Source organism: Podarcis melisellensis, assembly GCF_964234715.1.
Source record: "Podarcis melisellensis genome assembly, chromosome: 7".
Taxonomy (NCBI): domain Eukaryota; kingdom Metazoa; phylum Chordata; class Lepidosauria; order Squamata; family Lacertidae; genus Podarcis; species Podarcis melisellensis.
In genome coordinates this window covers 71274151-71289043 of record NC_138539.1, presented here as the reverse complement: position 1 = coordinate 71289043, position 14893 = coordinate 71274151, and the positions used below count along the sequence as shown (strand labels likewise).

Here is a 14893-nt window from a genome sequence, read left to right as displayed (position 1 = left end):
AAAATGAAATGGAAAGCCTATAACGGGGCCATGTGGCACTACCCAAGTCCTGTAAAAGCTTTCAGGTCAGGTTTGCATGTTGATCGTAGCAGCAAGGGAATTCCGCTGCAAAATCACTTGCTTTACTTTGTCCACTCCCAACTTGAAAGGACTCAGAGTGATACAGTAACACCCTGTGGCTACATAGATACATTCTATTCCAGAATCAATGGAGGTCGAGGACTTGGTATTTTGCTTCTAGGTTAGGTAAAGGGTACAGGGACCCCTGACCATTAGGTCCAGTCGTGGATGACTCTGGGGTTGTGGTGCTCATCTCGCTTTATTGCCGAGGGAGCCGGTGTACAGCTTCCAGGTCAGCATGACTAAGCCGCTTCTGACGAACCAGAGCAGCGCACGGAAACGCCGTTTACCTTCCCGCCAGAGCAGTACCTATTTATCTACTTGCACTTTGTCGTGCTTTCGAACTGCTAGGTGGGCAGGAGCAGGGACCGAGCAATGGGAGCTCACCCTGTTGCGGGGATTCGAACCGCTGACCTTCTGATCAGCAAGTCCTAGCCACTGTGATTTAACCCACAGCACCAACCGCGTCCCACTTCTAGGTTACCCACACCCAATCTAATTCCATTGTATCTCCCCTCCCTCCCTCTAAATAATACTTATTGAGAAACTGATTTAGTTATTGGGCTGGTGGTGGGAACAAGGCTCACTGCATTGATTCTGCATTACCCTGCAGTGTGTCCATTTGAAAACAGATGCAGGTGGTTCTGGCATTGAGGGTGTGTATCCATCCAATTATGTTGTGGTTGGGTATAGACTACGATAGCAATCCCCATTTTCTTTGTTCTTCACTCGGGGCAACTACAAAGTGGAAAAGGTATGGATAACCTAACCGTGGAGGGTTTTCAACTGTGTCTCACATAACTACATCCACCTAAAATCAATCTAGATTGAAAGCAGCATACAGTGATACCTTGGTTCCTGAACTCAATCCGTTCTGGAAGCCCATTTGACTTCTAAAATGTTCACAAACCAAGGCACGGCTTCTGATTGGCTGATTGGCCCCAGAAACAATGCTGACAGCCAAAACGGATGTTCAGCTTCCAATAAACATTTGCAAAATGGAACAGGTTTGCAACATTCAGGAGCCGATTTGTTCAAGAATCAATCAATCAATCAATCAAATATTTACTACGGTCATAGACCAGCATAAGTAGGGTGGGGTACAATCATTAAAAATCTGTAAAACATTTTGGAAAGCTAAAATTCTTCAAACAGAAGGTATATATAAAAGGAAGCTAAAAGAAGCTAAAAGAAGGGTTAGGAGCATTAAACGGATGTGGAAGAGCATAAAAGGTTAGTATATAAAGGGCTATGGTTATCAATTTACAAAGCACTCTGATATGATATTAAATCCTGATATGCATATTAAATCCAGTTTGTGGCACAGGTCATCATCGGATGAATTTTGATTATTGCTATGCAGAACCTGGCAATATTGTATTTTGCAGTAGGGTTGGTATCTGAAAGCAGCAGGGAGGTATAGACTTGTCCTGTACGCCCTGGGTACTTATGGAGTAAAGGTAAAAAAAGGTAAAGGACCCCTGGAAGGTTAAGTCCAGTCAAAGGCGACTATGGGGTTGTGGCACTCATCTCGCTTTCAGTCCAAGGGAGCTTTCTGGATCATATGGACAGCATGACTAAACTGCTTCTGGTGCAACCGGACACCGTGATGGAAACCAGAGCTCATGGAAACGTTGTTTATCTTCCCGCCGCAGCGGTACCTATTTATCTGCTTGCACTGGCTTGCTTTTGAACTGCAAGGTTGGTAGGAGCTGGGACAGAGCAACAGGAGCTCACTCCATTGCAGGGATTCGAACCCCCGACCTTCTGATCGGCAAGCCCAAGAGGCTCAGTGGTTTAGACCACAGCACCACCCGCATCCCTACTTATGGAGTAGTGGGGAGATGAGGCTAATATGGATGGCATTTGGTAGCCAAGCCATTCAGGAAGCAAGGTACCACTGTATTCCATCCATATTTTTTATGATATTTGGATAACTGAAGGCAGATAGGTGGGGTTTTTTTTGGGGGGGGGGCATGTCCTTTAATGCTAGCAGTCTAACAGACCTTCGCCTTCAAGATAAGTGGGAAAGAAACACACCCTACAATCATCATGGTACTTCCACACTACCTGGAATACTAAAATAACCCAAGATGCATTGGTTCTTTCAAGAGTCTGACTATGGGAGATATGAAGCACACACACACCCTTCAGAAGTATAAAGATTACCACAAAATAGCAGTCAGTATTCTAGCACAGAGCAAGTCAAAACTTAACATGAGATTCATTGCCAGTATGGTGTAGTGGTTAAGAGCGGTAGTCTTGTAATCTGGGGAACCGGGTTCGAGTCTCCACTCCTCCACATGCAGCTGCTGGGTGACCTTGGGCTAGTCACACTTCTCTGCAGTCTCTCAGCCCCACTCACCTCACAGAGTGTTTGTTGTGGGGGAGGAAGGGAAAGGAGAATGTTAGCCACTTTGAGACTCCTGAAGGGGAGTGAAAGGCGGGATATCAAATCCAAACTCTTCATTGTTGCCATGTTTTGTTGGATTTTGAGGAGGCTGAATTTCCAGTAGTATCCAAACTCTATGCATCTATGCTTGCAGAATGCAAGCTTCATTTACTGGGAGTCTATAAACCAGTTTCCAGCTCTCTATCACAGAGCTATATACATATGCATATTTCTGAAGGCTTGGAAGATAAACAGGAATTAGGGTCATATTTTGTCAAGAGAACTTTGCCGGGGTGAGAAAATGTAACCTATAAACTGAAAATCCCATGTTAAATTGAAATGCCAGATGTTGTATCATATCACATTTACTAGCAAGCATCTGCATGTTAATATTGGTTTATTCCTGTTTGGCTTTCTGTATGTGTAGCCTCTGGCTAAGCAGTCAGCTGTAATAAGGGAAAGCAACATCCACAAACATTGAGAGATTTCTGAAACAAATGATGTTTCCTAGAGTTTTCCCTTCAATGGATATTTATGTGCCCTTCAAATTGAACGGGTCAGGTAGAGTCCTGGCGATTAGACTTTTGTAAACAATTTTCACAAAAAAGAGAAACTTGGTTCCTTGGTTTCGGGAACGGTGATATAGCAAGGAAACATTATATTACAGGGTTGATATGTACATCATTCTGAGAACGCTTCATTAAGCACAGCTAGATCCAAGCGGGGGGTATGCAGCAGAGTATTTTAACCTATATACTTCTACAAATATGCCCCATGTCAACAACAACAAAAAAAATACTGGGAATTATAGTTGCAGAATATCTGAGTGTAGAGATGAAATGAAGGAATTCAGTCTTTTTTTATTCTTTTCAGAAGTCAACATTTCCCCTACCATACGTCCTTCTGACATGCTGCCCTCAGTTTGATGACCCATGCACTGAAGAATTAAACTCTAGAACAAGCAACACAGATGACCTTTGAAAGAGGATGGTCTAGGCTGATTTGCCTAGAATGTATTTAACCTACATATCTGGTGAAGTGAGGGACTGAAAGTTGCTAGTTTTCTCTTCCATTTGGAAGACTGAATCACTGAGAAACATCCCCCAAAAACTAAAGGAAAAGACAAATACCTTCTTTAACTTTAAAAAAAATTGTATACTACAGTTAGGGACGTGGGTGGCGCTGTGGGTTAAACCACAGAGCCTAGGACTTGCTGATCGGAAGGTCGGCGGTTCGAATCCCCACGACGGGGTGAGCTCCCGTTGCTCGGTCCCTGCTCCTGCCAACCTAGCAGTTCGAAAGCACATCAAAGTGCAAGTAGATAAATAGGTACCGCTCCTATGGGAAGGTAAATGGCGTTTCCGTGCACTACTCTGGTTCGCTAGAAGCAGCTTAGTCATGCTGGCCACATGACCCAGAAGCTATACGCTGGCTCCCTCAGCCAATAAAGCGAGATGAGCGGCGCAACCCCAGAGTCGGCCACGAATGGACCTAACAGTCAGGGGTCCCTTTACCTTATACTACAGTTATTTAGTTTGTGCGTCGTAATATATTACAAGCACAAAAGTTCAGTGATTCCCAACACTGAAGGTTTGTAATCTGATCTATATAACTATTTATCACTAGGTTTTTGAGAGAGCATGAGGTTAGAAATTGAAATTTTAGCTCTGGGACTGAAACTCATGTTTCAGATTCATAATGGCCCACTAGCCTAATTAAGAACAGTCAACATTTCCCACCTGATGTGGAATTACATTGCAAACTTCTGTAATGAGATGAGATCAGAAGGAGCATGCACGGTTTGTAGGCTTCTCGTGAGTACCTGGTTGTCCACTGTGGCAAGGAAATGTTGGACTTCACCCAGATGCCGCCTCTTATGTTCTTATGAACATAATTATGAGTCCTGCATTATACACTGCATAGGCCTATTGCTAAAGATAAGGACCAAGCAGGCAAAGCAACTGTAAAACACTCTTATCCGCAATTGAGATAAAGCAATTAGGATGTCCTTTTCTCTAGCTTTAACGGTTATATGAGATCAATCATATTAAAATCAGTAGCACTATTGTAATATAGCCAGTTACAGATTGACCTGTGCCTCCATGGACAGCTCTGAGTCCAAAATGACTCCTTATCACCCCATTATCAGTGGAATCATGCACATATTGCCCATCCCACTGGTTCCACTCTAGTGCTCTTTGCTGCCATTGTTGTGGGCATTGCCTAGGCAACTCTGACAATCCACATGATGCAAAAAGTCAAGTGGTACAGAGGCAGTGTGGGAGCCAAACACAATGAGATGATGCTTGAATCAGGCCTGAGAGACTCCTATCGATTTCTATATTTTCCCTGGAGTCATCATCTTAGTCATTTCATATTTTCGGAAATTTTACAATATGACACATCTTCCATCCTATGATATGTTACAGATGACATTTTTTTTTTTTTAAAAAAAGAAAGAATTAGATAGTTACATACTCCTCAAAACATGTTCCTCTCAAAAACTGTTATGCAGACCACAAGATGGCACCAAAGGATTTAAAATCATAAACCTTGAAGGAGGAAACAAGAAAGAAACCTTGATGGGAATTTCATCAGGAAACTCTATTGTTCACCTTCAGGTGGGTCAATACATTATTAACATAACCCTGCCTGCTCTGACATGCCACTATAATGCCTAATTTAGATTCATTTAACATGCTTAATGTTTCCCTTTTGTGTGTGTGTTCAGAGAAACAGTAAGACTGTATGTATGGGAAATGGTCGACTTCAGGGAAAGGTTTCAAGGGTAGCCAAAGAATGTAACATTAGCATGACTTAAAGGTAAGTGACTTTTGAAGAAAGGATTGATTTAAATGAGAATTTAGCTAGTCTTGTTATCCTACGACAAGACGCAGAAAAAGACAAATTGCAATTTCTATAACCCAGCGATAATGTAAATTGTCTCATTTACACACATACACACTCACACATTACAGCAATAGCCTTTTTCCTTGGAACAGCATCACGATCCCTACAATATTTTGGTGAACAAAGGGTTAAGTATCCATAGCAATGTTAAGCAAAATTATTTCTAATACATTAAAATGAAAACTGGATTGCACATAAGCAAGAGCTCCCTGTCATTGGATCTGGGCTTTGAAAAGTACAAGGCAATTGTGGGGGGGGGGGGAGAGAATTGTTTAAGAAACCACTTTTTGTTGTAAACACACCCTGTTTTATGGTATTCCTAGGACTGCAAAAACATGAAGGGTTTCAAGCATCTGGCTGCACCACAAACATAATTTAAGGCGACAGACAAATACAATTTTGTAATTTTATCCACATGATCTTTCGTCTTCTCCTTCTCTTCTATCCAATTTAAACCGGCTCTGGCATCCTGATCTCTGTTACTCAAAGCACAGACTTCTGAATTAGTCTGAATATGTATAGGTAGCAAACCTTTAATAGGATTATTTCTACAGTACTTCAGATCATCATTCAGTTTTCAATTCTTATTTCTCAGGGCTCTGCAGAAAAGTCTCTCTGTGAGTGTGGAGGCAGGGACTCCTTAAGAGAAATATATGCATAAATCATTCTCCTTTGAACCAGCGTGTTCGTAAAAGCTGAAAAAGATTCAAGGTTGTAATCCTGCACAGAAAATTAGATGCAAAGGTACTGTCAGAAGCTTTTGCACTGGGTCTCAAATCTTATGCGTCTTCTCTTCCTTTTTTTTTTTAAAGTAAAACTTTTACTATTTACAATGCTGCTATACATGCTAAAGAACATAGTTGTGGTGAGACTCCCAGATACCCATCGTCTTAATTTTCTCAGAGATCATGTGGAGCAAGTTGTGTGTTTGTGTATGTGTGTGAAAAGCTAGCTGGCAAATTTGAGATATCATGTAGTTCACTGATGTGATTGATTGATTTCAAATATTTATTTGATGCCCTTCATTATAAAATTCCTGGTCAGTGTACAAGGTACATTAGCAAAACAAGGAACTAAAATTATAGCGACAATCCACAGAAGAAAGCATATCAACATAGTCGTACCTTGGAAGTCGAATGGAATCCGTTCTGGAAGTCCGTTCGACTTCCAAAGTGTTCAAAAACCAAAGGGTGACTTCTGTTTGGCTGGAGGAAGCTCCTGCAGCCAATCAGAAGCTGCAGAAGCCCCACTGGATGTTTGGTTTCCAAAAGAACGTTTGAAAACTGAAACAGTCACTTCCAGGTTTTGATTGGTCAGGAGCCAAGCATTCGAGAACTAGGCTGTTTGAAAACTAAGGTACAACTGTATAAAAATCACTTAAAACTGGACATTTAAATCAGCACGTGTTTTGTTGACTATACAGTGGTACCTTGGGTTAAGAACTTAATTCGTTCTGGAGGTCCGTTCTTAACCTGAAACTGTTCTTAACCTGAGGTACCACTTTAGCTAATGGGGCCTCCTGCTGCTGCTGCGCAGCCACTGCACGATTTCTGTTCTCATCCTGAAGCAAAGTTCCTAACCCGAGGTACTATTTATGGGTTAGCGGAGTCTGTAACCTGAAGCGTCTGTCACCTGAGGTACCACTGTATAGGTCTTCATCAACAAGCCCTGAAATACAACTAAGATTGAAGCCTGTCATCCTTCAGGGGTGAGGTGATGCCACAGCAAATAATACCACCCAATTGCCACAAGATATACATGTGCAGATGATTGAAGAACAAGGAAGTCCTGATCTCTTGTTGTCTGTCTTGAGAGACAATGGAGTACGACTCCAAGGGTGAAGTCAAACGGGTGCATTTGCAGCAATGAAGTGACCTCCCCAGGTATAACTGAAGGGACAGGTTTGTAAGGGGCAATGCATTCTCTTGGATAGCCAGGTCGCAAGTTGCTCAGGACTTCTTATGTCAGCAGCATCACTGTGAACCTGTCCAATTCGGAGTTCAAGTTATGACTTCTCTTTATATCAGCATCCCAATTTCAAGAACATTGGTGCTGGCACAGAGTGGCCAATTATGCCTCATGCATGCAAGAAGAGGTCACAGGTGCACATAAAATTCACATACGCTATATATAGCTACACATTTTTAAAGTACCTACTATAATTTGAAAAGAAATAGAATCCATCACACATGGTGATGATTGAATGACCTGTAACCACTCTGTCTACTCACTCATCCTTTCATTCATTCAGCCTTTATTGGCATAATTTAGACAATAAAATCATAAGAGAGAGAGAGAGAGAAAGAGGGGAAAAACCCAACCATCCATAAAACGTTGGTAATCCAGATATTTTAAACACACAAAACGTAAAAGATTCAGTAGCCACCATTAAGTAAAATTAAGTTGTTTTAAATTTCGCTATAAATTTGACTATCTCAGCTAAATATCCTAAAACAATCTCAGTAGTTCTGGGTGTATCATCCCTCAACAGATACTGGATTACAAATCCTTTGCAAGTAGATACTTTAAGCTTCAAAGAGGCCACAAGTAGGTCTCTCCAAAGAATGTTGAAGAGACGGTAGTCCAAAATTATATGGTATATTGTATCTGGTGTATTCATACCACAAGACCAAAGTCTATTCTGGAAGGGGATGTTTGGCAACCTTCCGGACAGTTCAAATGAGAGGGATGCATTTAAGAAGGTTGACATAAAAACTCTACTCTCTGTGTGCAACTTCAAGGCCCTGTTCTTGGTTCTTTGCATCAAACCAGAATTGGACTGGACAGTCCTTCAAACAGAGAGGATACTTTGAAATAGAGGACTGTCTCTGCCATGTGGTACTTGTAGCCACTCTGCATTGGCATGTAAGTGGCTGAGGTTGCCCCATGTTACCCTGGCAGCGAAAGAATTGGTAGTGCTGCTGCAGCTCCAATGCCATCAGAAAAGCATGGGGTTGGGATGCTTTGGTGATGCACCTGAAAGCATAAAGTAGGCATGTGACAAGTTAAGGTAAAGGGACCTATGACCATTAGGTCCAGTTGTGACCGACTCTGGGGTTGCGGCGCTCATCTCGCTTTATTGGCTGAGGGAGCCGGCGTACAGGTCATGTGGCCAACATGACAAAGCTGCTTCTGGCAAACCAGAGCAGCACACAGAAATGCCGTTTACCTTCCCGCTGGAGCGGTGCCTATTTATCTACTTGCACTTTGATGTGCTTTTGAACTGCTAGGTTGGCAGGAGCAGGGACCGAGCAACGGGAGCTCACCCCATCGCGGGGATTTGAACCGCAGACCTTCTGATCGGCAAGCCCTAGGCTCTGTGGTTTAACCCACAGCACCACCCGCGTCCCATGTGACAAGTAGATGCTTGCAAATACATGCTCATGCTACACAGGAGTTGAGCCAAGTGAGTGCACCCTCCGCGGCAATCCTAAAAATTTAAATTTCACACAGTTTGAAATGTTTGGGTATGGCACACTGGCTCCTAAAACACACTGTCACCCTGTTGGTAGCTTATTGCACAAATCTACCTAAATACCCATAGTCAGGCTCACCCTTGCATCTTCCCCCACCTAGTTCCCATGCCATAATATTCTGTTCAGTCTATTTTAAGCAGTAAACTCATCTAAGGCCAGTTAAGGCAAAGAAGAACATGTCAAAACTGTGCATAATCTAAATCTATGTCTATATAAGTATTAATGCTCTCAGGTTGTTAGTTTTTTTTTTTTTAAAGAATTAACTCTACCTGCAGTAGATATTCATAGTCAGAGCTAATCTCTAGAAAAGTAGATCTGGCCTATGACTTACAGAAAATAAAATGAATCTACTTCATTCCCCATGTATCCATTAGTCTCTCTCTCTCTCTTCCCCCGCCAACGTCCTTTAAAATTTATGCTTGCATTTTGTCACTAACTGAAGATTAGCATTAACGGACAGCTATGTAGCACATTCTCCATCAGAGGAGGAATCCCCCCCCCAAAAAAAGGTCAAAGTGCATAAGACTTTAAAACTGCAAAAGGTGTATATTTAACCAGAACTTGCTTCAGAGAGCAAGGGCTATTTTAGCTATGATGTCTCTCTCCTATACAGGGCTATGACTCTCCACATCACTGCTGCAATGCCCTGTGTTACCAGCAGGGGTGCAATTTCAAGTTTCTGTAGGGGAGGCAAGATTCGAAACACGGTTCAAAGCCCTGTTCTAGTATATATTCAATATTAAATTGCAAGAGGCCTATGTCGTCTTTCAAAAAACCCATCAGGTAGCCAGTTATTTTAACCACCGCTTTGTATTGCTTTTAAATGTTTTTGTGTTGTTGTACGCTGCCCCGGTGATTTGAAGTTATGCCAGTATATAAATACTTTACTAACTGAATAAAAAACAAGTTTTAAAGTCTACATGCTAATATTGATTCAGGTTTTCTCAGAGTTGAACTTCTATCTTCTTTGGCGAGCACAGGTAGCCAAATAAGATTGTCTTCCATGAACACAGTTTTAACAATGAGTCCGTAAGTGACTGTGGAGGTAAATTCTGGATCCACACATCCTTTCACAGTGGGGACATTGGTTTCCGGGAGAGAGTTGATCACGGTGTACATTTGCTAAGCGTGTCTTCCTCCTAACATGTTTCTCCCTTGCATCCTGAGTTTGAGTGTCTTCAAAGCCCATGACACCTTTGGTAAAGGCTGTTCTCCAACTGGAGTGCTATACAACAACTGATACACAAGGCAGAAGTACTGGCAGATTCAGGATAACCCCAAAATAAACACAATTGCCCACCCACCCCCAACAACAAAAGAAAAGTCTGTAGGGTAAAAAGCTTTAAAAAGCCAGTCCCATAATAACTCAAGGGCATAGAATGGGAAAAACTTGCAACCAGGTAGGAGGTGAGAACAGAATGTAATGCCTGGAATATGAGAGAAGAAGATTTAATAAGCCAGTTTCACACATCATCAAAAGCTGAATTATGCAAATACATGAAATTGTGGTCTCCGGGAGAGGAGAGGTGTTATGTACTGAGTTGAATAGGATCCAAAATGCAGCAGTCTGATTGGTCCTAGAACAATAGGATCCAAAATGCAGCAGTCTGATTGGTCCTAGAACAATAGGATTCAGAATGCAGCAGTCTGATTGGTCCTAGAACAATGCAGCAGTATGATTGGTCTGCAGGAGCCACCCAATCTGGCTCCAGATGGAAGTGAATCCACAACCTGATTGGCCAATAGGAGAATTCCGGAATTAGCCAATCACGTACAGCCCATTGTGTAAATAATGTATATAAAGCAGATACTTTGAGGGGACTTTCATTCCTCCTCACCACTATGAGCTGAATAAAGAGCATGAAATCCACTCTCGACTCTGAGTATATTTCAAGAACACAGCCTTTTTGCTGAGATCCAAGGTATGGATCAGCATGATATCCTAACTGAAGCTCATAGTTTCCTGGACACCCCACCAGTTATAAATTATAGGACAAACTTGGGTAACAGCACATGGTTAGTCTGCCTAAAGGTAAGCCACAAACTGATGTCTGGACAAAATACTAAGCCACATCATGTTTTAGTGTGGCACAGTAGGCAACAAGCAGGAAGGATCAAACTGAGCATGATGTCTTCTGTATGCTTGCGCATTCGCACAATGCCATGGTCTGGCTTAGTGTGATACAAAAACCCAAGAAATGTCTGAATAACCCCGCTTCCTGAAATGCCCGACTAGCCCTGCTTCTGGCCTCTGGGCTGGGTCATTTGAATTGGCCTTCCTGAAAAAATGGCCCATCTTGGGCTCAGAGGTGGGCTCATTCGTAAGGTTGCCATATGTCCTCTTTTCCCAGGACACATCCTCTTTTCCATGGGGATGTAAAATGAGAGCTGTCATAACAATCCATAGTTAAAAGGAGAAGTTGGCAAATGTGTCCTCTTGTTTGCTCTTCAAAATATGGCAACCCTAACTGGGGGGTGGGGTAGACCTGACAGGGTCCACCAAAGACTTCATTCAGGTCCGCTCCTGTAGGGATAAAAGTAGGCCTGCATCTCACGGGGCACTGCAATCATTCCTGGATTTGTTACCTACCCTCCATGTTGCTGTGCTTGTAACTACACATTGCTATGGAGTTAATTGGCCACCATATTCAGGGCCAGGGAGCTGTTGGCCAACCTGGGGTTTTGTTTTTGTTTTTTGCCTTCCTCGTAGCAATTGTTACAGCTCTGGGAGGGAAGACATTGGGTGAAAACAAGTTGTTGGAGGGGAGGATATAAGTCTCTGCCTGCCCCTCCAAGGGGATAGGGGTTTCCCATTAAAGGGATCATGGAGGAGATGTTTCTGTCCAGACACCCAGGCTAGAGCCATAGCACTTCTTGAGTTGGTTGTTCTTGTGAGGTGGCACCTATTTTATGCATGTCGTAGGGCCTCCTCAACATTTGTCTGACCCCCGGTTCAATTATCCAGCAGTTGGGCATGATGATGCTGGTTGTTACCCAATGCCTTTGCCAAACCTCTTACGGTTGTGATCAATAAGGTTGTGACCTAAATTGAACCATACAATGTCATCTTGAGTGGTCTTTTGGTCAGAGGTCACCTGTGGGGTGGTAGGTGTCGGGATCTCCACTGAGCCAAGCTGATAAAGCTCATTTTCCTCCGACTGAGCCTTCGGAATTGCCCCCAACGATAATTAACAACCTGAGCCTTTGATGAGGCTTCAGGACCATTCCCATTCAGCACAGGGAAGTGATGAGATTTATGGCTACATCACTTTGCTTTATTTTTTACTATGCAGACAGCAAAGAAATATACATCCTCTCTCTATGAAAACAGAGAGCAACTGAACAACAAAAGAACAAACGAACAAACGAACAGGAAACCAGTACGTCACATCTGTCTCCCATGAGACTTCCAATAATATGGAATGTGTGGAATGTAAACAGAGTCTTGTGACTCCATAGCACAGCTCAGTGGCAAACAGAGACTAACAGTAGGCACATGGTACCTGGACGTTGAAATTCACCAAAGGACTGACAATAACTACTGGCAATCCTGAGATCTTTTATCTGATGGGCCAGTTCACATGCTTATACAACTTGGTACAGTGGTACCTTGGTTCTTGAACTTAATCCATTCCAGGTGTTCATTCAACTCCCGAAAGTGTTCGAAAACCAAGGCGTGGCTTCTGATTGACTTCAGGAGTTTCCTGCAGTCAAACAGAAGCTGTGTCGGATGTTCGGCTTCCGAAAAATGTCCTCAAACTGGAACACTTACTTCCAGGTTTGCGACATTCAGGAGCCAAAATGTGCAAGTACAAGGTGTTCAAGAACCAAGGTATGACTGTATTACTCTTACTCTGGTGACAAAGAGGATGAGTCCCTCCCCACCTTGGACAAGCAAGCAGTTCACTTGGAAGCTAGTGCATGAAGAGGTCTGACTGGCAACAGTTTGCAGACAGATGGAACTTATTATTACTACTACACCTGGAGAAAAAATGTTGAGAGACAACAGATGTTTTACTCTGTCTTTTTCTCCCTTCCTTTTTCTCTGCATCTGTTAAGAAGAAATGTGATTCTTTTTTAACCTTTCAAAATGGCATGTTACATGTTTTTACATATTTGAAAATATTTTGCCAAAGGAAATTAGGCACACACACAATATGTTATGTACTGTTGTGGAGCAAGGAACGTTGGCTCTATCCTGTGCTATGAAAGAGAATTACAGGGCCAATCAAACACATGAACCAACACAAATTGTAAGGTTATAAGAAGATAGGTGGATTATTATGACTCCTAAGAAAATCTTGGTTTGCAAAAGTGCCATTTGAGCCCATTGCACATCCACAGAAGCAAAATGCTCTTTTATACATGCAAGCAGATTGGCAGATATAGCTATACAGTCCCAGTTCCCAAAAGTTCACTTTGCTTGCCTTGGCTCAGAAAAAAATTCCTTCAAAACCAAGGTATATTGCTGATAAATTTAATAACCTGGCATACTGCAGAATTATAAGACTAGAGGAAAAAATGTAGTAATTTTTCATCTGATATTTTCACTTCCATTCCTTTCATAAGAGCACGCCATCTAAAAATAATGCAGTTAACAATAGCAAGTTGCAGTGTGCATTTTATGTTGCTTCTCTCAGTGAATTAAGCATTCTAATTAAACTTTATCCACCCTTCTGGAATCCAGTTTGCGGGCCATTCCACAAATGCATGCTGTGACCCAGTTCATGCATAAAATGACTGCATGCAAGCTAGCATTAAAACAGCTAAGCAAGAGGAAGAGCCTGCATAGTTTGCAGCCTTCACCAACCCGGTGCCCTCCAAGTGTTTTGGATTATAACTCCCAATAGTCACAACCTGTATGGCCATGCTGGCTGGGGCTAATAGGAAGAGCACCAAACGTCTGGAAGGAACCAGGTTATCAAAGGTAAAATGCCAACAATGTGAACATTTAGGTTTGATATCCAAGAGAGGCCCGAACAACCTATTACCCACCAAGGCAATTTCAGCCCACAAATCAAGTATGGTTGCCACCAAAGTTTCACTTAGTCCCATTAAAGGAGAATTCAAAATATGACCTGTTTATAAAGTCAAGACAAACTGGATTGTGTGTAGGAGAGGGAATGAGCAATGTATGGAAACCATAAAAAATGAGTCAAAAATGGGATCCCTTCAGGAGAACAGCAGATAAGTTCTAAACACAAATGGCCAAAAGGACACTTCCCATTTGTTGATAAAGGCAGCGTCAAGTAATGACTCAAATGTGTTTGCATGATCACCCCGTTCCCCAAGACACCACACAAGATATTGGTTTTGGGATCAAGTAAGGCCACAACTTTATTGGTTACAGATGTGAGGTTTGGCCATAGGCATTGCGGTAATCAACTGCACATGTCACTCCTGCCTGTCTACTGGGAGGGTTTCTAGGGATGCAGCTGGTGGGGGGCACACCCTATGATCTATGTCAAATTGGGGAATCCCCTGAGAGGTTCCCATTGGAGGAATAGTATGGCCCTAGCCCCCGCCTGGGCATTGGACAGAAGCCACTCCTCCTGGAACCTTTTAACACGATACCCTGAGCCGTGGAGGGGTAGGAAGAGGCTACAGCCACCCCTCCAACCAAATCTAGGCTTACCCAATGCCTATCCACCTTACAAAGTTGTGACGATTGCTATGAGGTAGGTGAAAACCCAAATGGTGGTGCCAATTAACCAAGAGGGGGAAATTCCTGCCCAACCCTGAGAAGGTTAGGTGACCGACATTCTCCATAGCAAGGTCCAAGCATCCTAATCTGAAGGAAGGTGGGTGGAAGAACCGGCACAGTGAGAGAAAAAGCCAAAAGGCCCCACCATCAAGGGCCTTTAAACTTCCCCTGCGCATGGCCAGGGGGACGCCCAGGAGAATGCCCCCTTACTTCTGCTGCAATTGGCCCATTTGGTGGCAGCAATACAATCCAGCCTGCAATAGGCCGGTTTGGCAGGGAGGACCAGGGGCT

General features: G+C 42.9%; 1 protein-coding gene and 1 long non-coding RNA gene across 6 annotated transcripts in view; one reads left to right on the top strand and one right to left on the bottom strand.

Moving 5' to 3' along the window:
- CDH10 (cadherin 10) overlaps positions 1–14893 on the bottom strand; it is a 396417-nt gene that overhangs the window by 116960 nt on the left and 264564 nt on the right. The gene's annotated exons all lie outside the window — the stretch shown is intronic.
- Positions 4816–6263, top strand: LOC309373886. The gene is made up of 3 exons (XR_014170270.1): positions 4816–5133; positions 5244–5335; positions 6018–6263. It is a non-coding gene; the product is annotated as an uncharacterized lncRNA (long non-coding RNA).